Source organism: Sus scrofa, chromosome 15, assembly GCF_054392235.1.
Source record: "Sus scrofa isolate SSC_HxYL_T2T_F1_AM1 chromosome 15, Sscrofa_HxYL_maternal_Yorkshire_Landrace_v2.0, whole genome shotgun sequence".
Taxonomy (NCBI): Eukaryota; Metazoa; Chordata; class Mammalia; order Artiodactyla; family Suidae; genus Sus; species Sus scrofa.
The window spans coordinates 134,008,331-134,032,888 of record NC_139397.1 but is presented as its reverse complement, the minus strand read 5'-3'; the positions used below and the strand labels follow the sequence as shown (position 1 = coordinate 134,032,888).

Sequence of the window (24,558 nt, the reverse complement as noted above, 5' to 3'; positions counted from 1 at the left end):
AGAAGAAACCACAGTCAAACCTGTAAAACACTGCCTGCCAACCTCCCACCATCACAGAGGATGCAGCAGCAGGGCCAGTTTTGTGCAGAGGCAGCACCACGAGTGTGTGCAGTTGTGGACACGCATGCTCACGCACACGCACGCACAGTCATTTGCAGTGACCTCCACGGAAAACTCCTCCACCATCCTTCCTATCCACAGTGTTGGAGCAATTAGGTAGAACTTGGGTAGAATGATTCATGCTTCAATAAATTCAATTTCAACAAAACATAATTATGGTGAGTCACCTAATCGCAGCTGTAATCACGGCCCGCCCCTCCAGAAGTCAAAACAGTTGAGGGCATTCAGCAAGGGCGTCTGTTCCCTCATTACAACTGAAGCCTCCATCTTTTGCCAAGCAGCCATATTTGGGACTCCAGTTCCTTTCTAATTTTTAAAATTACATTATATTTCAGACATACGTAAAAGTGCAATGTATGCTCTAGTAAGTACTCTTATATGCACCAACTAGCCTAAAAAGAAAATGTTACAAATATGCTTGAATCTCTGATCCCATCCCCCTATTTCTCAGTAGAGACAGCAGAATTTGATTTTGGTATTTATCATTCCCATGTCTGTCTTTATACATCCACTCTATGTATTCTTAAAATTGTATAGCTTTGCTTTCATTTATTAGGTGTTAAATAGTGTCATTTGTGTATCCTTCTGCAACTTGATTTCATTAATTTTTTGATATTTATGTATTGAACATACATCTCCAGTTCTCTCCTATCAACTGCTGTTTAGAATTCCATATACAAATAAATATATCAAAACATTTTTAAAAAAAAATATATTCTATTCTTGATGGACATTTAGCTTGTTTTCAACATTTTCTGTTACAAATGATACTTGCATGATCATCCTTATACACACTTCCTGTGAGCACATGTGAGCTTCCTCAGACATGTATGGAGGGGTGGAGTTGCCAAATTATTGGGTATCTCCTTCGTCAACTTCACTCGATGGCTGAAAAATTGCCTCAAAGTGTTTGTACCAATTTGCATATCCACTAGAAGTTTATAAGGGTTTCTGCTTTTGTTGTATTCTCACCAATATTTGTTATTGTCAGGCTTTTAATTTTTGCCTTTTTGATAAATATGAAATATTTTCTTATACAGTTTTAATTTACATTTTCATGAAGATGCTTATCTTTCCATAGGATTACAACCTGTTCAAATATTTCCTTCTGTGAATTGTCCATTCATATATTTTGCCACTTGTTGATTATTTTTCTTTTGGGAAGATTTAGATAATTCATAAAAATCTATTTCAAATACAGCAATTCATGATTTATGTTTCTTTCTATAGGAATTTTAATGTTATATTTTTTGAGAAATTATTCCTTTCATCTAAATTATAAACTATAATGATATAAATTTTTTTCAAAATTCACTTATCTTTTTAATATCTATACGAATAGTAGTGGTAACTCATTTTTTTATTCCCAACATTGGCGATATGTATTCTTTCTTTCTCTCATTTTCTCTCTTTTTTTTTGTTGAGTTTAATGAGGAGTTTGTCGCTTTTTTCCTCAAAGAACCAGCTTTTAATTTTATTTTTTCTATAAACTGTTTTCAATTTCAGTGATTTCCTATTCTCATTTTTATTTAATTCCTTCTATGTACTGTGGGATTACCTCACTCTTCTTCCTTTTTTTTTTTTGGTCTTTTCTAAGGCGACACCAGCAGCATATGGAGATTCCCAGGCTAGGGGTCTAATCAGAGCTGTAGCTGCCAGCCTATGCCACAGCCACAGCAACACCAGATCGGAGCTGCAGCTATGACCTACACCACAGATCACACAACACCGGATCCTTAACCTACTGAATGAGGCCAGGGATTGAACCCAAAACCTCATGGCTCCTAGTTGGATTCATTAACCACTGAGCATTGATGGGAACTCCCTCACTCTTCTTTTTAGAGTTTGTTAAGGTACATTAGGCTATTGTTTGGGGGCTTTTTTTTTTTTTCTCTCTAGGGCCACACTCGGAGCATATGGAGGTTCCCAGGTAGGGGGCTGAATCAGAGGTGGAGCTGCTGGCCTATGCCACAGCCATAGCAAAGCCAGAACTGAGCTGTGTCTGTGACCTACACCACAGCTCATGGCAATACTGGATCCCTGGCCCACTGAGCGTGGCCAGGGATTGAACTCTCATACTCATGGATGCTAGTCAGATTCATTTCCACTGAACCATGAGGGGAACTCTCGCCTTCCTTCTTTTGCACTTAAAGCTGTGTTACTTTAAGTGCTACTATAGTTCCATCTTACAAATTTTCATTTTGCATTTTCTATCATTCAGTTCAAAATATTTTCTAATTCCTTTGTGATTTTTTCTTTCACCCATAAATTATTGAGATGTCATTTTATTTTCCAAATCATTGGATTTTCCTAGATACGTTATTGATAAATTCCCATGTGATCATAGGACACACCCCACATGATTTTACTTCTTTTTAACTTATTAACACTTGTTTTACAGTGTGTAGTCTATCTTGGTGAAGTACAATGTATGCTTAAAAAGAATGTGTATTGGATAGAAATCTATCAATTTCTATTAGATAAAGGAAACCCAGTGATGTTTAGAACTTCTAATTGTTCTATCATTACTGAGAGAGAAGTGTTAAAACATCCTATGATAATGAAATTGTTCATTTTTAAATTTCTGTCTAGTATTGATTCATGTGGTTCTTGTATTAGGTGTGAACATATATATAATTTGTCTCTTCTTGGTAATTATCCCTTTTAAAAACTATCCCTGGTTATATGCTTTGTCATGAAGTCTTTTTTTTTTTTAAATTGACGCTAATAGAGTCACACCAGATTTCTTAGGCTTACTATTTTCAAGGAACATCTTTTCCATCCACTTTCCTTTTCTTTTTTTTCTTTATTATTATTATTTAATAGTTATTTCCCCAATACATTTTTTTCTACTGTACAGCATGGTGATCCAGTTACACATACATGTACACATTCTATTTTTGCACATTATCATATTCCATCATAAGTGACTAGACATAGGTCCCAGTGCTACACAGCAGGATTTCATTGCTAATCCATTTCAAAGGCAATACTTTGTATCTATTAACCCCAAGCTCCCCAACCAGCCCACTCCCTCCCCCTTGGCAACTACAAGTCTATTCTACAAGTCCATGATTTTCTTTTCTGTGGAAATGTTCATTTGCGCCTTATGTTAGATTCCATATATAAGTGATATCATATGGTATTTGTCTTTCTCTTTCTGAGTTATTTCACTCAGTATGAAAATCTCTAGTTCCACCCACGTTGCTGCAAATGGCATTATTTCATTCTTTTTATGGCTTAGTAATAATCCATTGTGTAGATATACCACATCTTCCTAATCCAATCATCTGTCGATGGACATTTTTGTTGTTTCCATGTCTTGGCTATTGTGGATAGAGCCGCAATGAACATGTGGGTGCATGTGTCTTTTTTAAGGAAAGTTTTGTCATACCTATGTATGACAAACCCACAGCAAATGTAATACTCAACGGAGAAAAGCTGAAAGCCTTTCCACTAAAATCTGGGACAAGACAAGGATGTCCACTCTCACCATTGTTATTCAACATAGTACTGGAAGTCCTAGCCATAGCAATCAGACAAACAAAAGAAATAAAAGACTTCCAAATAGGAAGAGAAGAGGTAAAAATGTCACTGTATGCAGATGACATGATACTATATATAGAAAACCCTAAGGACTCAACCCAAAAACTACTTGAACTAATCAACAAATTCAGCAAACTAGCAGGATATAAGATTAACATTCAGAGAAGTCAGTCACATTTCTGTATACTAACAATGACATATTAGAAAAGGAAAACAAAAATACAATACCATTTAAAATTATACCCCAAAAAATCAAATACCTGGGAATACAACTGACCAAAGAGGTAAAGGACTTATATGCTGAGAACTATAAAACATTAGTCAAGGAAATTAAAGAATGTGTGAAGAAGTGAAAAGGTATTCCATGCTCCTGGGTTGGAAAAGTTAATATTGTAAAAATGGCCATACTACCCAAAGCAATCTACAGATTCAATGCAATCCCTATCTAATTACCCATGACATTTTTCACAGAGCTAGAACAAACCAAAAATTTATATGGAACCACAGAAGACCCAGAATTGCCAAAGCAATTCTGAAAAACAAAAACCAAGCAGGAGGCATAACTCACCCAGACTTTGGGGAATATTACAAAGCCACAGTCATCAAGACAGTGTGGTACTGGTACAAAAACAGACATATAGAGCAATGGAACGGAATAGGGAACTCAGAAATAAATCCAGACACCTATAGTCAATTAATCTTTGACAAAGGAGGCAAAAACATAAAATGGGAAAAAGACAGTCTTTTCAGCAAGCATTGCTGGGATTCCTTTTCTTTTTTACAGCTGCACCTATGGCATATGAAAGTTACCAGGCTAGGGGTTGAATCATCTTGCAGCTTCTGGCCTATGCCACAGCCACAGTAATGCAGGATCCAAGCCACATCTACTACCTACACTGTAGCTTGCAGCAATGCCAGATACTTAACCCACTGAGCAAAGCCAGTGATGGAACCCACAGCCTTACAGGAGACTATGTCAGGTTATTAATTCATTGAGTCATAATGGGGATTCCCATCCATTTACTTTTTTTAAAATTTTTTAAAATCTTTTTTTTTGTCTTTTTGAGGGCTGCACCTGTGGCATATGGAGGTTCCCAGGCTAGGGGTCTAATCAGAGCTGTTGCTGCTGGCCCACACACCTGCGACCTACACCACAGCTCAAGGCAATGCCAGATCCTTAACCCACTGAGCAAGGCTCAGGTTGCAGGTTCGGTCCCTGCCCTTGCTCAGTGAGTTAACGATCTGGCATTGCCGTGAGCTGTGATGTAGGTTGCAGACACGGCTCAGATCCCGCATTGCTGTGGCTCTGGCGTAGGCTGGTGGCTACAGCTCCGATGAGACCCCTAGGCTGGGAACCTCCATATGCCATGGGAGTGGCCCAAGAAATAGCAAAAAGACAAAAAAAAAAAAAAAAAAAAAAAAAAAGAAATGGGGCTTCCGGGGCACTAGACATTCCTTGCACGGGGTGGAAGGAAAAAAAAAAAAAGATACTGCTGCAATTTATGTCACAGGATGTTCTATTTTCCTCTAGGAGTTTTATATTATCTGATATTATATTTAGGTCTTTAATACATTTTGAGTTTATTTTTGTGTATGGTGTTAGAGAGTGTTCTAATTTCATTCTTTTACATGTAACTGCCCAGTTTTCCCAGTACCACTTATTGAAGAGACTGCCTTTTCTCCATTGTATATTCTTGCCTTCTTTGTCATAGTTTAATTGACCATATGTGTGTGGGTTTATTTCTGGGCTTTCTGTCCTCTTCCACTTGTCTATGTATCTGTTTTTGTGCCAGTATCATACAGTTTTGATGACTATACCTTTGTAGTATAATCTGAAGCCAGTAAGCTTGATTCCTCCCCTCCAGCTCCATTTTTCTTAAGATTACTTTGGCTATTCAGGATCTTTTGTGTTCCCACACACATTAAAAAAAGTTTATCTAGTTCTATGAAAAATGTCATTGGTAATTTAATATGGATTGCACTGAATCTGTAGATTGCCTTGGGTAGTATAGGTGAATTTATTCATCCTCTTTAAAGTAGTTGTTTAAATTTCTTTGTGTGTGTATTATGGATTGAAAAACTTACTTCCTATTACGAGGTTTAAAATATTCTATACTTCTAAAAGGTTTAACATTTTTTCATATCTATGAATTTAGTTAACATTAAATACTATTTTGTTTAAGGAGAGATATAGGGATTCTAGTAAATATTTTTTGTATATCAATGGCCAGTTATCTCAGCACCTTTCCCCACTAATCTTATATTATGTTTCTTCATATGGCATTACTCTTGTTTCATTAGAAAAATCTCCGCCATCATCAGAAGAAAGAAATTTTCCATTGAGGAAGCATTTCTGGCATCCAATCAATACCAAAAGGGAGGGCAATCAACTCTGTATGATTTTGTTAAGGCCATCAGGCACCAAATTGGCATTACAGAATGCTCTTTTAATTTGTTTCTAATTTTCTTAAGGAATAAGTTAAGGGAGGTAGAGGACATAGTCAAATGGTGAGCTCTGTGAGGGAATGGATATTAATCTGTTTTGTCACCTACAAACATCACTAAGTTTATTAAAAATCAGTTGACCTTGAGAAAGACCTCTTGCCCAAGTCTTTCCCACTACTTTTTCAACTAGCAAAATCTATTCTCCACGTGAATGCCAAGTGTGAGGTCTCGGTGAGATAGAGGGATTTAAACACCCTCAAACTTCAACTAAACTAAAATGTCTCAAATTCGTCATATCTTTGCTCTTAGAAATAAGGGCTCCTTCTTTAGACCTTCTTGGTTCTGACTGAAGGGCTACAGAAAGGAAATCTGAAAGCCTCTTGTGGTCTTATTTCTCTGTGTTGAGTTACATTTATAGCCAGAAACCATTTCAAAGAATAGGTTGATACTTGACTGAAACAATTGGTGGTTGCGATGATGCACTTAATCCTTTTGACCACACAATAGCTAGTCTATTCAGAGCCTGATCTGACTTTGGGGCTGTGTGTGTTGTCTTAATGTTTAATCAAGCTTTTCATTGGACCTTTCCTTTGCTATTGACTGGATGTCAGTCAATTATCTTCCTTAGTGGCCATGGGACATTTCTTTATCAGCATACTGCTGAGCTGACCCAAGGACTATAAAAAGTGACAGGAAATATGAAAATTATAGTTTTTGTCTTTTATTATGTCACCTCCTCATTTTCTATAATTTTTTTTTCTTCAGCTTCCCAGGTCAAAATGGCTATATCCTAAAAGCAGTGCTCTACAGGAGTGGAACATTGGACCAGGAGGCATGAGTCCTGGGTTCTAGTTTCTGTCACACCTATAGCTGATGACCTCAGTTGACCCATGTTTCCGACTTTCACTTTTCTTGTCAGAAAAAAGTGGGGCTCACAAACTTAGATGACTATAGGGGCTTGTCATTTAGGATAAATGAGATAAGCAGTTCTGGCTCGCTTTTTGATGTGCTAGTTTATTTTCCCTGTACTACCCCAGTGTAAAGAGGAATGCCTAATTCTGGTTGTTGCCATCGGAATGACAGCCACAGTGTTTCTAGATTTTCTGATTTTTCTAGAGATGCAGCTATATGGATTTTTAAAAAGGAAATATCTTGGTATCTAAACATTGACAACTAATTCAAGGATTAAACTTCCCATGACCCTAGTAAAATATGTCTCAATTCCTGGGTCACCAGTCGTAACCTCTAGACTAGATGGTATTTAAAGTATCTTCCAGTTCTGAAATTGTATACTTTAATTATCCAAATGGTCTGAATTGAAGAAAGAATGGCTGTTTGAATATGAGGAAGATTTTCCTGGCATCCAGTTCTTATATTTTGAAACAGGTGACCAAGGGGAATTGTGAAATGTCCTTCAAGTGATTTTGAAGAACAAGAGGCACCTCCTTCTGTCTGGGATTAGTTAGGAACAGTTGCTGGGAGGGGGATGGATGAGATGTTCTCTCACAATTCTTTTCAGTTGAGATGTTGTGAAAATGGTATTTTATGAGTTTTGTTTCAAATTTCCTCAGGTTCTTTTATGAGAGGAAGGAGGTGGTAGTTTGGTTTCTAATTCCCAGGACCTCTCCCAACTCAATTCCTGGAATCATCCTGGGGATCTCTGTAAACTGAAATTTAAAGTTATAGTTTGTAGCTTCGCTTCTAAGGTTCAGATTAGGTTTCATAACTTGGAACTGAAATCAGGGCAGTAGTTGGAGTGTGGATAAGAATGTCTGCAGCTCCAGTTGTCAGCATGCTAATGAAAACCAGAGAGGGGAATATATAAAGGTGGAGATGAGTGATGGCAAAGATAAGAGCCTTTTAACCTCACTTCATTTTCACTATAATTCTTTCTTAAGAAAATTGATTGTGATGGCCTCCATCCATTTTCTTATGGATTAAAAACACCTAGCAATCCCACAAACATCTTTTATACACTGTTGTGCTCAAGCCCAGAGTCAGCAGTTCAACAAGCAGATAGAATGCAACATAGTTACTGATTTGTATCAGCATAATACTAAGTCTCTTATTCCAAAATAACAGCAGCAAAATAAATACTCTACCAACTTTAGAAAGAGACAGAAGATAAAGGCAAGAAATCAAGATAGAACATTCATACATTTGGCTTTTAATCAAAACTATTTCAATGGCACAGCACATATTGATGGAAGAGAGGGTGTTGATTGAAGCCCAGGGAAGCAAGCCAGGCAAAGGATCCACTTTCGTGAATAACATGAGTCATTGACAGTGAGCCCAAGTGCTTTTGATGCCTAGGTAGGAAAACAGGGCAGTTTTAGATGGTAATCTTCTCCATCACCAGTGTCATGAAAATTTAAGTGCTAATCTGTATACCTGATAAGATGGGTGAGGGACAGAAAGATCCAATTAGATACCATACATGGTAGCCATGCATTGTCTCCAGCATGAATCCTCCCTTCTTATAACAGCATGGTGAATTTCCTCTGGGCAACCACTCCTCCAGAATTGCTTGCAGTTTTGACTGGCCTGTCGTCTTACTGGCAACCAATGATTGGATCTCAATAAGAACAACAAGATTTGTTCTCTTAGGAATTTGAATCTTAAAAGGAGGGATACCAAGGAAGTCTGGAGTTCATCCTGATCCTGAAGAAAGAGTTGATTTGTTCCCCAGTGCTGTTCTGGGCCTCATCCTTTTCTGAGGTCTGAAAGTTCATTTTTTCCTGTGCCTCACAGAAATATCTCATAGCCTTAAGATAAATCCTACTTTACATTTGAGTTTTCCAGAGTCACTTCTGCTGCTTGCAACCCAGAGAAACTTAACAAATAGATCAAATATATTCTCTGTGATCTCACCAGTTGAGAGCTGATAGTAAAGAGAAAACGACTGAGAATCTATAGGTAAATTAATAAATGATTTGGTGAAGTTACTGTGTTCAAATTCAATGTATAGACATCAATTGTGTTTTTATATACTAGCAACCAGTAATTAAAAATAAAATTAAAAAGCATATACCATTTATAATAGGATCAAAATATCAAGTAGTTAGAGTAAATGGAATAAATTTTTATGTAAATTTATTTGTATGATGAAGTTTATATGAGTACATTTTTCATATACATTTATTTATATATTAGCATATATATTATCATAATTATTAATAAATCATTATCATATAATAATTTGTTTATATATATGAAATAAATAAATCCTACATAAGGAGATTGTTATGTAGTCAATTGCTATGACCCCATTAACTTGGGGGAGCAATAGATTTCTGAAACAGAATCTCAGAGCAATATGGTTGAAGTTCATCTTTTTGCAGATAAAGAAAAAAGCCTAGAAGGGTAAAATTTGAAAGGCCTATTCAAATTAGCCCAGAAAGACCTCTAGTAGACCTCTTCTACCATCAGCTTGCTGGCCTTTGCTGTCAATCTGGGCATCTCAACATTTGGCTACAACATTTGGCTACAACTGTACTCCTTATCTCTCGGGGCCAATTCTGGCCTTTGCCTGGCTCTGTCACTTTCTCAGAACATTCTAGCAGTGGGGACTCTGCATTCTTTCTCTCTCTCTTTCTTTAATATTCTAATACCCATGAAAAATCAGCAAGCTGGACTCACTGTCTGTGAGATTCTCTGCCTGAATTGGGCAGGCAATTCCACATTAATTTCCAGGGTTGGTAATCTGCAGTTCTTCTGACTCTGAAAGTAGCAGGTCCTTGCTGGGAGACTCACTTGCTACCAAGTGAGTAACTCAAGGGGCCACATTCAAGCAAGAAGCATCTTTTCCAGTGCCTGGTCACAGACATTGTATAAACTCCATTTCTTCTGATCCTCTGGAATAACCAGACTTTAGTAACCAAACTCAGACTAAGAACTGCATTTTCCCTCCCAACCCCCACATTCCTCTGCTATTTTTTCCTCTCTTCCATGGGTTATTTTTTCCAACTTGGGAGACAAGGAGAATGTGTATCCCAGGTAAAGTGAGGAGGGAAGGGGAGGAGCTATGGCACAGACACATCAAAAGAGCCCTTTGTGCTCAGGGCACATTATTCCTGGAATCCAATCAAGTGCCCCAAAACCCAACCAAGCTTTTCAGACAGCACAGAAACCAGTCATGCAGGCCTCTTGGGCTCTGCTTTTTTAAAGCTTTATAGGGTACACTGAATTATTTGGTTGGGTCTTTTCAACCGTGTGACATTTGGGTTTTCAATGGCCCAAATGGAGTTGATCATTAATTATTTGGACGCTTTAATTAAAAAAAAAAAACAACTTCCCTGTGGATTTATGAGGGTCTGCTGGGGGAAAAGGACAAGGGGTCCTTTAGTGCTTCTCTCATTTGAATGAGAGTGAGGGTTGGGAAGGTCTAGACATGGAGGTTATAGAATCATCTTCTAGGAAGGCCTTAAACCCAAGTTAGGGTTTATTTGAGGGAGGAGGGACTTATAATGAAGAAAATAGAAAGGAACACAAGAGAAGAGAATTCTGGAATGTGTCAAATGCATTAGGGGGCAGAGAGTTTAATAAAAATCAATGGTTTAGCAGGGAGCCATTGGAAATTTCGGAATCAATACCTTTGACATGAAAAGCAGTAAGTCTAGTGGGTTGGACTGGGGGAAGGGCTGGTCTCTGGAGCCTTTGATTAACTGAACCAGAGAGGGTATCCAGGGAAGGGAGTTTGTGAGTGGAATGTTGAATGCGCAGACGGACTGGATCCATGTCTTAAATTTCAAAACAGTGAAGTAGTGAAGGCATAATATCCACCCTCTTCCTTTCCAGGGCATATTTTGAAACCTCAGCCTCTTCTCTAACACCAAGGTGTGTATTTTTTAAGTAATACATACTCTTAATTTCCTGACATCCTGAAAAAGCTTACATGCTCCAAGAGAATTCTGCCCCTGGATGCCTCTCCACAAAGATTCATCTCAAAGACAAGTGATCTTGGGTAGGGTTGGGGAGCCTAGGAAAGGACTTTTCCAGTGACATCAACAGCTCCCATCTGTTCAGCTTCTTGCATCCAGGAGACTCAGGAAAATGAGACTCAGCACATTTAAAAAATACTGATGAAAAGTGCTTATCCTTGACATCACAATGCACAGTGGTGCAATAGGCCAAAAAGCATAGTGATTTGTGCATGCATCTTAGCTGTTTTACTCACTTGGATTTTTTTTAAAGCCCTTGCTTCTAGTTGAAGTAATTCAATATGAAAATTAAAATCACACACAAAATGGATGTCTCTGATGGCTTTCTTTCTTTAAAATTTTTGAAAGTTGATTTATAATGTTGTGTCACTTCCTGCTGTACAGCAAAGTGATATATATATATATATATATATATATATATATATATATATATATATATATGTTTTGTATTTCCTTCTAAAGTGCACAGAATTTTTTCAGGAATTGTTCCTATGGTTTCAGTTGACTGGACAATGCTATTTACCAATTAGAGAAACTGAGGCTAAGGGAACTCAAGCAACATCCCAAAAGTCATGAAATATTAGTGGGCTGGAATTTGGGCCTTCTGGAAAAAGATATTTCTCACAAAAGATGTCATAATCTTATCCACAGGATTATAAAACTAGGATTTCCAGATGCTGCTTCAGGAAGAAATCCAGAGCATGTACAAGTGGGTTATTTGTTTTTACTTACAGCCACTTCTATGCAAAGGTTGTTTTGCATGCATCCGTTTTGGAGAAGAGGAAAAGGAAACCGATCCAAATTTTTGTAGGAAGTCTATCTGGGGTGAAGTGGTGTTGATGCTTACTTTGTCTAAAGTTAAGGGCTGGCAAGGTCAAGAAATACTCTGAGGATAAACCTGGTTCAAGCTGATATTTAAAAATAATATGATGGAATTATGAACTAGGAAGCATGATATGATAGACTTGCTCTACACAAAAGCAAAGGTGAGTTTAACGTCTTCTCCCAGTTTCAGAAGATGAAGTTAAGAGGAAAGTAGCTAAAACTGGGATAAACTATTTAATCCTTTCTTCCATTGGATAGGAAGGTTCTTGAAAATAAGGACCATGTCTGCAATGCTTGCAACAGACTTCTATTGCCAAGTGATATTTGCTGAATGAATGAATGGTCTCCTCAGGTTGAGCTTGAGTCTGGGTTCATGCGCTATTCTCTTGGGTATCTGCAACCTTTCTGAGGCATGGTTTCCTCATCTCCTAAATCCTGCTGCTGGAATGCATGGTTCTAAATTTCCTTCTACAGCCCTACCTGTGGCTGGGTAATTCTTTGGCAGCTCTCTCAGTTCTTCAGTTCACCTTCCCACCCCAAATAATCCCTACTTTCCAGCACCTTAATGAATAGGAAAGCCTTTACTCTTGAGTCCATAGTTCCCTTGAAGGAAACTACAGCTCACAACTCTTAACACTTCACTCCCCAAATTCCCACTTGACATTCTTCCTGATACACTTTTTGACTTTCTGCCACTTCCTCCCAGCACCCCCACCCTGGGCCTCTCTACAATCTGCAGCCTCCAAAATTCTCTTTTCTTTAGAGCAATTTCATACTTGCCCAAATACACTTTTCTCTTAAGCAGCTGAGGACAACAAATGGTTGTTTGTCCTCAGACATCCTTGCTGCACCAGCTCCTTATTGTGAGTCTCTTTCCAACTCCATATTGAGTGACATTGTGTTGGTGGTTTAAATCCACCATAGTGGAAGTATTTAACTCAGGAAAATTGGCACGTGCTGCAGATAGGGGTTTGTTTCCTGTCAGAGAACCCACTATTACACATTTACCGTCACACTACTGTCTATGCTCCTCCAGCCAGTCTATCACCTGGTTTAGGAAGATGGTTGAACCCAAATATCCTTTGTCATTAAACTTATAACATATATATTTTTTAATTTCTTATGATTTAGGCTGGATAGAAGGAGCTGAGAAAGGCTCATATAAAATGGTAGCTTATATTAGTCAAGGTTCAGCCAGGAAAACAGAACCTATCTGTGCCAGGTAGGTCAAGAAAGGAAACTTAAGCAATTCCCATTGAGGCTCAGTGGAAATGAACCCAAATGTGTCCATGAGAATGAGGGTTTGATTCCTGGCTCCGCCCAGTGGGTTAAGAATCCAGCATTGCCATGAGCTGCTGTATAGTTCGCAGATTTGGCTTGGATCTGGCATTGCTGTGGTGTAGGCGTAGGCTGGCAGCTGCAGATTTGATTGGACCCCTAGCCTTGGAACTTCCATATGCTGCAGGTGTGGCCATAAAAAGAAAGGAAGAAAGAAAGAAGGAAAGAAAGAAATAAAGGGAAAAAAAGAGAAAGAAAAAAGTGTGAGGCAAACCTGACAGGAACCCTCTTCTGTCTCTGGTGCTGGTGCAACAAAATAAGGTGTCATCAAACTATAGGAATTCAGATTGTAGAGGAAGAGGCTTCCCAGTGGTTGTGGAACTACTGAAGAGACAAAGCTACTGCTGGAATGCCTCCTAACACAAGGAGCAGAGGGAGTGCCTAAGCTTTTGCCTTTCTCCAGTGTTGTGCTGAAGCTTCCCATTGGCTGAACTTAATCAGAAGCCAGTTGGACTGGGAGTTTGGGAAATGCATCTGACAGGGATCAGCTCCTCTGATGCAGAACAGGACAGAGCAGACCTGGTAGTGAATCTGATACCACACTATCCTAATAACTGGTCATATTCCTTATAATAATATTCCTGAAGGGACAAAAACTACCTTCAAGGCTGTAGTCAGTCACCTTGATTTCCTAGAGTTCCACAGTCAAGCCTCACTCTACAAACCCAGATAATTTCCTTGAGTCTGGGTCTCCAAGCCATTCTACAGTGAAGACTGATTAAGTTGCAAAAACTCATTGGAAAATACTGGCAACTTTGACATGGTTTCTTCTTCTTCTTTTTCTTCCTTTTTTCTGTCTTTTTAGGGCCATACCCTCGGCATATGGAGATTCCCATCTAGGAGTCAAATAGAAACTGTAGCTGCTGGCCTATACCATGGCCACAGATCAGATCCAAGCCATGTCTGTGACCTACACCACAGTTCATGGAAATGCCAGATCCTGAACCCACTGAGCAAAGCCAGGGATTGAACTTGCATCCTCATGGGTCCTAGTCAGATTTGTTTCCATTGAGCCATGAAGGGAACTCCTTGACATGGCTTCTTAAAGCTGATTGTAAGAACCAGGGACCAACACATTTTGTAGAAAGATGGAAGATTTCCCCTCCTTTAGTCATGGGGCATAAGTGGTAATGACTAGAGACATTATTTCTTTTTCTTCTATTCCCTTTATTTGTTTGTTTATTATTTTCTAAAAATCAGGCACTGTACCAGATGGTGAGGTTACAAAGATGGTCTCGAACTTGTCCTCAAGGAGCTGACAGTATGGATGGGAAGCAGAGGGCATGGGCAATGCAGGGTTCACATGCTAATCCTAAGGAAATAAAAACTGCGGCTTCTTGGCCTGTTTTCACCTGGGATGGACTCAGGGGCAGAGCAGCTTGGCTGGGATTCTCCCAACACTCCAATGTCCCCCAACACTTGGACACTTTGGGGGTTAATCCCTTTCTTACTCATATAAGGCTCACCTCACCCTGAGGATAGGACTGCAATGACATTTCAGGAAGTATACTCCTCACTTGCCTCTCTGGTCATTTTCCATGAGGGGGATAATTTCAGCCTCTTGTATCTTGAGTTGACAGAGACTCTAACTCTTGGGTCTTATCAGCTCCACAAATGTCAGGGGATTTCTGCCCTGTCTTGTGACATTCTAAGCCTAGACGGGGCTGGTCTTAGGGATGTGTTGGGAGAACTGTGTCCATGCCCTGGTGTGTTCCTGCTAATGACACACTCCGAGAATTGTGCCCCCAGGTTGTGTTTGTCATTACAGCTTGTCAAGGGATGCAGAACTGCCCAGTGTTTCCCACTCAACTCAGACCTCCTGTCTGTGCCTTCCTGGAGGGTCAGACACAGGGAGCAAGAAGTGAAGAGGGGAGATTGTGAGAGAGTGTGGGTAGAATGTGGTGAAGGGTCTGCAAGAAGCATGGGGAGGACTTGGGGGAGGGAGAGAGGAGGATGAGGGGAGGGAGAAGGGAAGAGAGAGAAAGGGAAAGGGGGAGAGGAAAGGAAAAGAATTAGGAGTGTGAGAGCGAGAGGGAGATGCTATTTTGAGCTGCCACAAGTGGCAGTGGCAATATGTAAAGAGGGTTCAGAGGAAGGTCTTTGTATCTCTGGGTTTTCTGGGGAAGACACTCATGCTATTTCTTTAAAGAAACTTAGAGGAAAAACCCATGTCATTCAATTTTGTACTTTGGAAATGCTTTGACATTGTGGAGGTGGATTCCAACAGGCCCAGCTATATTCAGGTTACAAAAGGCTTATATTTCAGCAGTTTCATTGAATTGCCTGATGTTTGAATTATGATTAACAATGAGCTCCTACAGAAGCAGAATGAATGCAACCATAGACTGAAACCTGGTGCAACTTGGGAACAGATGTGTTGGTGGCTTCCTTCCCTCACGTGCTCCATCAAGTCACCCATCAATTGCTCGTCAGTTTTCTCATTTTCATGAGATGATCATCACCTTCCTGGCCAACTTACCCAGAGGACTCTTGTGAGGCTCTCTTGAACTCAGCCAAGTAGAAGCACTTTATAAATTGGAATGTTATGGCAGCCATGCAAGGAAATATTATTTAAGTGACATTTCTTGGTAGGGTTCAGCTTACTAATGCCACCCTAGTAGATGAAATGGTCCCAACTCATTTCTTTTTATTTTTCCTTTTACTAAATTGGAAACAAAACCCTCAGGGCTTATAATTGAAGATTGCCAAGAGGTGCTTCTAACTTAGAGATGCTTACAAAAATTCCATTCAGTTTGGTTTACATTGTGTACAGTATGAAGGGGGAAATCATAAAGGTTTCTCCAGAAGGAAGTGTGTGACCCAGGCCTTGTGGGTTAGAACCTTGAAGGGCTGTAGGCTTTATTGGCCATGGCCCACTCCAAATGTCAATGGGAGAAGGGTATCACTTCTCAGGGTTGCAAGGGCGTTGCTGAGTGTTTGTGGGTATGTGTGCCTCCATGTGTGCTAGTGCATTTAGAGGATGTGGTGGTGGCTTAGGGCAGGTAGCTTTCCAGACTTTTGAGAAGGAGAAGAGTTTTCCTTGGCTTCATTGCCAGCTGCTTTATCTGTTTTCATTTTAAAGAAGTGTTTCCAAAACATCATTTCCTGAATTCTTTTGGCTGCAGCCAGGTATGAGATTCCCAGTTGCAAGTCCAGGGAGAAGGTGAGCTGCCAGGAAGAAGTTTATAATAGGGCGGGTTGCTGGAGGAATGCCAATTGTCCTCTCGCCAGAAGTAGAAAGCCAGCCAGCCATAAAGACCCTCCATGGGAAAAGTTCTCCCTCCTGCACTGCCTGGAAATTCATGTCTAAGAACTTTAGTTTGAATAATCATACTGAGTTCTTGTAATTGAGGGGATACTGTGCTTAAAGTCTAACAGAGTAAGACAAGTTGAGTGAATCCTTTTGTAGGAAGGAGTTTGATTAACCCCCTTTATAACATCTTCCCGCATTTAGTGTCCATTGTGTTTTATCTTAATCAGTTTTTAGTGCACTTACTGCCACTTGGGTAAACACTTTACCTACCCTGCCAAAATTTGAGCTCTGGGCTCATGTCAAATTTATCTATAAACTCTCCCATATGCAACATGGTACCTAGTACACTGAAGGTGCTGAATAAATGCTGGCTGTGTGAATGACCAAAGTATGCAAAACTACAGTGATTAACAAGGTTTTTATTGAAGATTCATTCATTCCACAAATATTTCTTGAGCACCTTGTATATGCCAATACCTCTTACAGGCAATGGGAAGAGACTGAGAACAAATCATATGTAAAGATAATAGCAGTGGTCCTAATGTTAACTTTTCCCACCTGCTTTTTTATATCCTCAGTTGCTGAGAACTCCTTGGCTATGCTCAGGTCCGGGTCTTGTAATTACCTTATTCCTGGCCAACCCTAGGTTTTGGGACTTATCTCCTTGGCCTTCAGTAAGGACTTTAAATGTCCCAAGGCTGAGTAAACTGAGTACATATTTCTCCCAGTGCTTCTATCTCTCAACACTATCTCCTAAATGCTCATAAATGGAATTTTTACCAAATTGCCTTGCTATTAAACTGGTAAGAACAGATACTATGTTTGCTCTTAGCTAAAAGGCTGAGAAGCAATCCCAGTTTCCTAGCTACCAAAGCTTAAATGCTTGCACTGCAGCCTAGTTCTGGAGATGAAATCTCCATGGTTCTCTCTGAACCAGATGAATCACGAATAATGGAAAGCTGCCTTAAAGGAAAAAGAAAGTTGCTAAAGAATCCTGGGGTGTGGGGGGGTATATGTGAAGATAGGAGGGGAAAAAGTAGAGTTATTCTGTACAGAAGAGCATCAGAGAGGCTTACGGTACCAGCAGCAGGATCCTCTACATCTCCTGGAATGGCTCAAGTATTCTTCAGATTTCATCAATGGCGAGCCCTGAGGAGTATGAGCATGGCAGATGATGTCAGTTCTAGCTTTCTTAGACTTGCAGAAGTGGGTGGGCCCATGATGTTCAAACTCTTCTAAGTTCAGATAGAGGATAAACACTACCTGAGATCACACGCACTAGTGACATAGCAAAAGTTTTATCTTTTAGAATCGAAGTGGGGGAAATTTACCCTTTGTTTCTAATTCTAAATGAAATAAGCAATTCTCCACAGTCATGAGGAGTACCATCCTAGGTTATATTGGAAACCATGCTGGATAAATAACACCTGAAGGACCCAGGCAGCCATGGTCTATGGAAGATGTGGTGAAGGAAAACATAGGAGATGACATCAAGCTTTAAAACCTGGCACAAGGAAGGGGGTTACGTATTTTTCTTGTGTGGCCCCAGGGGACTGAGATGGGCTCCACAGGTACAAGTTATGGAGAGGTAATTTTTTTCTCAGCTCAAGGAAACCTGTAATAGAGATGCCTAACAGTGAAGCAGTCTCAAAACCAATGAGCTCCCTACTATTAGACATTCTCCAGGATAGGCTAGATGGAAACCTGGTGGGTTGTAGAGGTGGTTTCTATTTGCAATGTCAGGAAGAGCGCTGCACTGCTCTGACCTTTTAGAATTTGAGGACTGTGGTTCCTGCATTTCTATCTCTGACATTTGTTCTGGTCAGTAGGCATCAGTGTAACTCTTTTTTTTTTATCCCCATCAAGATGTCAGAGGAGCACCAGGGCTCTTTTCTAACTTCTGTCCTCCAGGATCTAAAATTGCTGAGTGTAACCTAATGGATACAGATTACAAGGAGGCCCAGCTCCTGGACACTGCACTAGGAAGCAGTTTGAAACAGCAGGAAAAGCTCTAATCATTTAGCCATGTCTTCCAGCCTGCTAGATGCATACTTGCTATCTCTGATCATCTCAGTTCTTTTTCTCCATGCATATCCTAAACAGCAGCCTTTTTGGTCTAATTTTCCTTTTGCTGTAATTCCTACCAGTCTTCCTTTTCTCCTTCTTTCTCTCCTAATGGTTCTAGACTATGGCTCCCATGCTAGTCTATGAATAGGTCTTTCCAAGACCCTTTCCAAGACCATTAGTTTATAAAAAATGGAATGTTGGGCTTAAGAGGTAAGCTAGAGGCCTCCAAGCAGTCCATACTTTCCTTTTCCCTTCCTTTCTTCAACTGGCTGGATGGAAGCTGAAATTCCAAGAGTATGGGGGCCTGGGTGGGGCAGCCAAGAAGGAAGGAGAACTCAGGGTCTTACCCCTGGGTAGAGAAGGGAGCTGTGAGGGCTGGGAAGAGGCCTTGGGGATCTAGTCTGACTTTTATCCATCAAGTTGGGGAACTAAAGACCCAGGGTGGGGGGATAGATTTGATCAAAGTCACAGGTGAGAAAATCACACTCCCACATTTGCCTAGTTTGCCTTTAATAGTCCTTGAAGTTTTCTGTCCAGGGCTCTTCCAGGGTGGTAGCAAATTTCCTCAAGTTGGAAAATCTGCATAGATGATGGTAACTACAGTTTTGCAGAAACAAAGAGACCATCATAGAGCTGTACGTCAGCCACTGAAACCAAGTCAAGGCTTATCAAGGCCCCTCTATGGTTTGCATGTTGGAAATAAAAGAAATAGTTATTTATTATTTCGTAGGAAACATAGGAAACACAGAAGGATGCTCTTGGGTTTCTATTGCTGGATGGATCTTATATTACACGTCTTCTCTGGCCCTTATCTTCATTTTTTTGCCCATGGAATTCCTAGCAGAAGATAGGCACCCTCCAAATACTTGCAGAGTGTATGGTGGAGAGAGGCAATTATATATATATATATATATATATATATATATATATATATATATATATATATATATATACACACACACATATGTATATATGTATATATATATCCATATATAGAGAGAGAAAAAGAGAGAGAGAGTTCCAAAAGACGTTGCCTACTATTGTATGAATTCACTGTACATTTCATAATAGGATTTACCAGATAAGTAACAAATGTTGCAATGTTTTACTCCCCATTCCAAGGGCTCAGTGGGATAGCAGCAAGGTGTCCTTGCTTGTCTAGGGCTCAGGTTGTCCTGTATAATGTATCACTGCTGAGCATCACAGAGGCTTGAAATGGTCTTGTAATCCCTTTCTCCTTTGGGGCAGGTTGTCAATGTATTTTTTTTTCAACACTTTCAAAATCACAATTGTTTATAGTAACTGGAGATGGCAGAACCTGGCTGAAGTGGGAAGGCTGAGTTTTATCTAACCTCTAATTTAGTTCTTCTCTTAAGTTTGTCCAAGTTCCTGAGACGCCTTTCTTCTGTAAGTTAAACCATTGTTTGTCAAGGGAAATATAAATTAAGAGCTCTGTTTTCTGAGTTAAATGGAAACTTGGGCTAAGGAAGCAGATTCTTGCTGTGCTCCTCAGATCTCCAATATAATAGAGGAATTGGAGTCAGTGTGGGAAGTAGATTTGATGAATTCTAGAGGAATCCCAAACTCAAAGAATGTGGGAGTCATGAGGAGCCAGAAACCCAGCCTAAATTTGACTCATCAGAGCTCTTAATAATCAGGTCGGAAATTCCATGGCATTATTGAAAGTGGAAAACCTCTTTCCTTTTAGACAAAATGGATTCTTAAAACATCCACATTCTCTATGAACTCCTGGATGGATGAGCCAAATGCCATGCCCAGACCAAGCACAGTGCCGCCTTGGTCATCCCCAGGTTTATTGTAGAAAGAAAGCTAAACTTCTAGTACTACACAAGCTGTCCAATTATGGATCTCTGGATTGTATGATTTGGAAGACACACATTTAAGGGAAGAACTCTGGCCAACACTGAGTCTGTAAAATTGATATACAGCCAATGAGAAGTAACACAAACCTCCTTCAAATTCTCTTTGCAGGGTTAGAAATCAGAATCACAGGCATTGAGTCTTGATTGTGATAAATGAAGACAATTGGAAATCATGTGCTTTTCTGGACACTCCCAAGGCACTAAATTTCATCTTTTAGCACCTCCCCAAACTGATGACTCAGGCATCAGCATTTCCCATGGTTATCTTCATATACATCAGAAAACGTTAAGGATAGATGATGAGCAAGGCTAATACAAAGTTGAAAAACAATACTATTCAGTTAAATTATGAAGAGGTAATTGACCTGTAAACCTCTCTGGGAGAGTATTTCTCCAAAGAGGTCAGGAAGCAGCCACTAATTTAAAAAACACTCTGGGTATATGTATAACTGAATCCTTTTGTCATACAGCAGAAATTATCACAATATTGTAAATCAACTATGCTTCAATAAAACTTTAACAAATTAAAAAAATGTGTATCCCAATGTGTAGCACTATTTACAATAGGCAAGACATGGAAGAAACTTAATATTGATCCAGAGAGGATTGGATAAAGATGTGGTACATATATACAATGGAATATTACTCAGCTATAAAAAACGAATGAAATAATGCCATTTGCAGCAACATGGAGGGATGGCCAGAAAATATTGTACTAAATAAATAAGTCAGACAGAGAAAAACAAATTTTTTTTGATATCACCACTATTTATTTTTTTATTTTTATTTTTTACATATTTTTAAATTTTATTTTTTTATTATTTCTCCAGTACAGTTTTTTTCCTACTGTACAGCATGGTGACCCAGTTACACATACCTGTACACATTCTATTTCCTCACATTATCAGGCTCCATCATAAATGACTAGACATAGTTCCCAGTGCCACACAGCAGGATCTCATTGCTAATCCATCCCAAAGGCAATAGTTTGTATCCATTCACCCCAAGCTCCCAATCCACCCCACTCCCCCCACTCTCCCTTGGCAACCATGAGTCTATTCTCCAAGTCCATGATTTCCTTGAGAAAAACAAATTTTAACATATGATATTATTAATACATGGAATCTACTAAAGAATGATGATACAATAGGAATTGCAAAATAGAAACAGACTCAAAGATTTTGAAATGAAACTCATGTTTACCAAAAGGGAAATGTGTGGGGCAGGGATAAATTATGGGGCTGGGATTGGTATATACTCACTACTATACATAAAATAGATAACAAACAAGGACCTACTGTAGAACACAGGGTAACTTAATCAATACTTTGTAGTAACCTATATGGGTAAAACATCTGAAAAGGAATGGATATATGTATATGTATGTTTTTACTTTGCTGTACTCCTAAAACTAACATAACTTTGTAAGTTGACTACACTCCAATAAAATTTATTTTAAAAAGAAAAACATACTGGGGGTTAAACTCATATTCTAGGTCTCTACTTCCAAAACCACTGAAGTAGATTTTTGGGAATCTATATTTTTTTAAAAAAATTTACAGCTGCATGCAGGGCATATGGAAGTTTCCAGGCTAGGGACTGAATCTGAGCTACAGATTCTATAGCTGCTACCTATACTGCAGTTACAGCAATGCCAGATGCTTTAACTCACTGTGCCAGGCTGTGGATTATACCCATACTTCCTCAGTAACCTGAGCTGCTGCAATTGAATTCCTAATCCACTGCGCCATGGCAGGAATTCTAGGCATCTGCATTTTAAACAAAAAAAAATTGTCATAGTCTGAATGGATGTGCCCTAGAATTTTTAATCCATCAGATGCTGTTGTGATTAACAACTATAATTCATATTCAGAAGAGTGCTGAATTGATAGAGCTTTGGGTTTGAGGTATTCTCTCAGTAGATCATAAAATAATGATTTATGAAATTTCTTGGTTTTATAAAAAAACGTTGTGATCCATGCTCTAGAGCAAATAAGGGCTTTACGTGCAAATTACAGGTAACAGAGTTTTTTGGGATCCTAGCTGGATTCAGAAGAGTAGGAGTTTATTGCAGGTCTCCCATGCGCCAAACACAGAGCTTCCCAGAATCATCCAGCTATTGGGAGGGCCTGGGTTCTAGCGCAAGTCTTTAGACTTCAAGTTCAACTTCTTCTTTCCAACCGCTATCCAGGAATGTTGTGACCTTGCAGGGAAGAAGGGAGGCCAGGAAAGAGAGGAGGGAAAGGACTGTAGAAATAGGAGACTAGAGCTAGAGACATTTCGACTTAAGGGAACTCAGTACTTTCCAAAGGCTCACTTTGCTCATAGATACAAATGACATGGTACATGGCTGCAGCCTTCACCCCACAGCTCTGGCCTGTTGTCCAGCATGTTCTAGTGGGAGTCTTGGATTGTGCTGGAACTAAGGGGGTGGGAGGAGGTCTGGGGCTGGCAGGAGTGGTTGGCCTGAATGAGCGGAGGCCTGGAGGATGATGACTGAGGGATGAGGTGGAAATTGGCACCTCGAGGCTTTGTGAGGCTACTCTAACTCGTGCCTTTCCCTTTCCAGATGCCAAGTTGCGAGATTAGCTCTATTGCTTTGGGGCGAAACTTGGTATTTGGAAAACTGGTGACTCCTTAGTGTCACAGCACCACCACACCCTCCTCCCACTGCTCTTGATGTTGACCACCCAGCCCGTGCACTCCACCACCTACTCCTGGGACAATGATGTGGCCTGACCTCCAGGATGGAGAGCGTGGAAGTCCTGTGGGCAGTGCTCCTAAGGTTACTTCAGGTCATGTTTCTTCAGTGCCCTCTTGGGGGCTTGCATGAGAAAGTCAAGGGTCCTTCCAACTCTAGTTCTGCTGCAGTTTACTGAACACATGGATGTGTCATAACTCAGCAGCAGAAATTTCAGAGAAATAAAGCATCTATACCACTCAGTTTATCTAATTGTTTTTGAAGAGCAGAAAATGATAACTTACTCATCAATCTCTTCATGCTGAGTGTTGAGAGTTTATCACCTTTTGGGGTACATATATAAACATAGTAAGAGAGTTTCAAGATATTAGCCAACATTTTCCCTCCAATAGCTTATTCCATCCATCCCACAGCACTTATGTGTACGCATGTGCGCACACACACACACACTTTTCTACCTAGGGGAATGCTCTTGGGGCAAGGTCAAGCCAAGGTGGTGCTAGAGAATAGAAAAAAGCTATCTTTAGCTCTAGCTTTTGGTTTTTGCTTTTTTTTTTAAATAATTGAGGTATAATTGACATGTAGCATTATATTAGTTTCAGATATACACATCTGATTTTATATTTGCATACATGAGAAATGATCACCATGGTAAGTCTAGTTATCATCCATTATCATACACAGTTACAAAGCCCACAGCCTTAGGGAAAAGGAGAGGACTCAAAGTATAGTAAAAAATACCTGGGAGGAGGTCCCATTGTGGTGCAGCAGAAACAAACCCAACTGGTATCCATGAGCATGTGGGTTGGATCCCTGGCCTTGCTCAGTGGGTGAAGAATCTGGCATTGCTGTGAGCTGTGGTATAGGTTGTAGATTTGGATGAGATCCCATTTTGCTGTGGCTATGGTGTGGCTAGCAACTGCAGCTAGCTAAAGCTCTGATTCAAGTCCTAGTCCAGGAACTTTCATATCCCACAGATGCCAAAAAAAAAAAAAAAAAAAAAAAAGAAAGAAAAAACATGGGAGAACCATCACTAGAAAATAACTTCCCCAAGTAAAAGTAGAGAAGAAAATGGAAGGGAAAGTGATGAAATTTTACCTTTGATGGTACAGGAAAGAGAAGCCTTGCTTTAGATACAGAACCTCAGGTTAGGAAAGTCTACACTGTAAATCTTAGCAGAAGGTGTCTTACTGAATTTTCCAAGCCTTGGCATGGCACAGAGACAGCAGAATGGGACCTATGTCAGCAAGTCTTCTTGGATTGACCGCCACTATTGACCAAGTGCTCAAAGCATATATCTGTAGACACCCGTGTATAGAGATGGCCTGAGGTCTGGATGGGCCTTTGTCCTCTGTGAGCCCCTAAACTCTGCCTTTGCCTTAGGGAACGTGCAGGATTCTTGGAAGGGATTTAGTGAAACACATCAGATAGCACCTCAAA

General features: G+C 39.8%; 1 long non-coding RNA gene and 1 pseudogene across 1 annotated transcript in view; one reads left to right on the top strand and one right to left on the bottom strand.

Annotated features, from left to right (window-relative positions):
- The window catches only part of LOC146396137 (uncharacterized), a 569,893-nt gene that overhangs the window by 287,826 nt on the left and 257,509 nt on the right, over nt 1-24,558 (top strand). The window lies entirely within an intron of this gene.
- On the bottom strand, nt 17,223-17,319 carry LOC146396138 (U2 spliceosomal RNA; annotated as a pseudogene).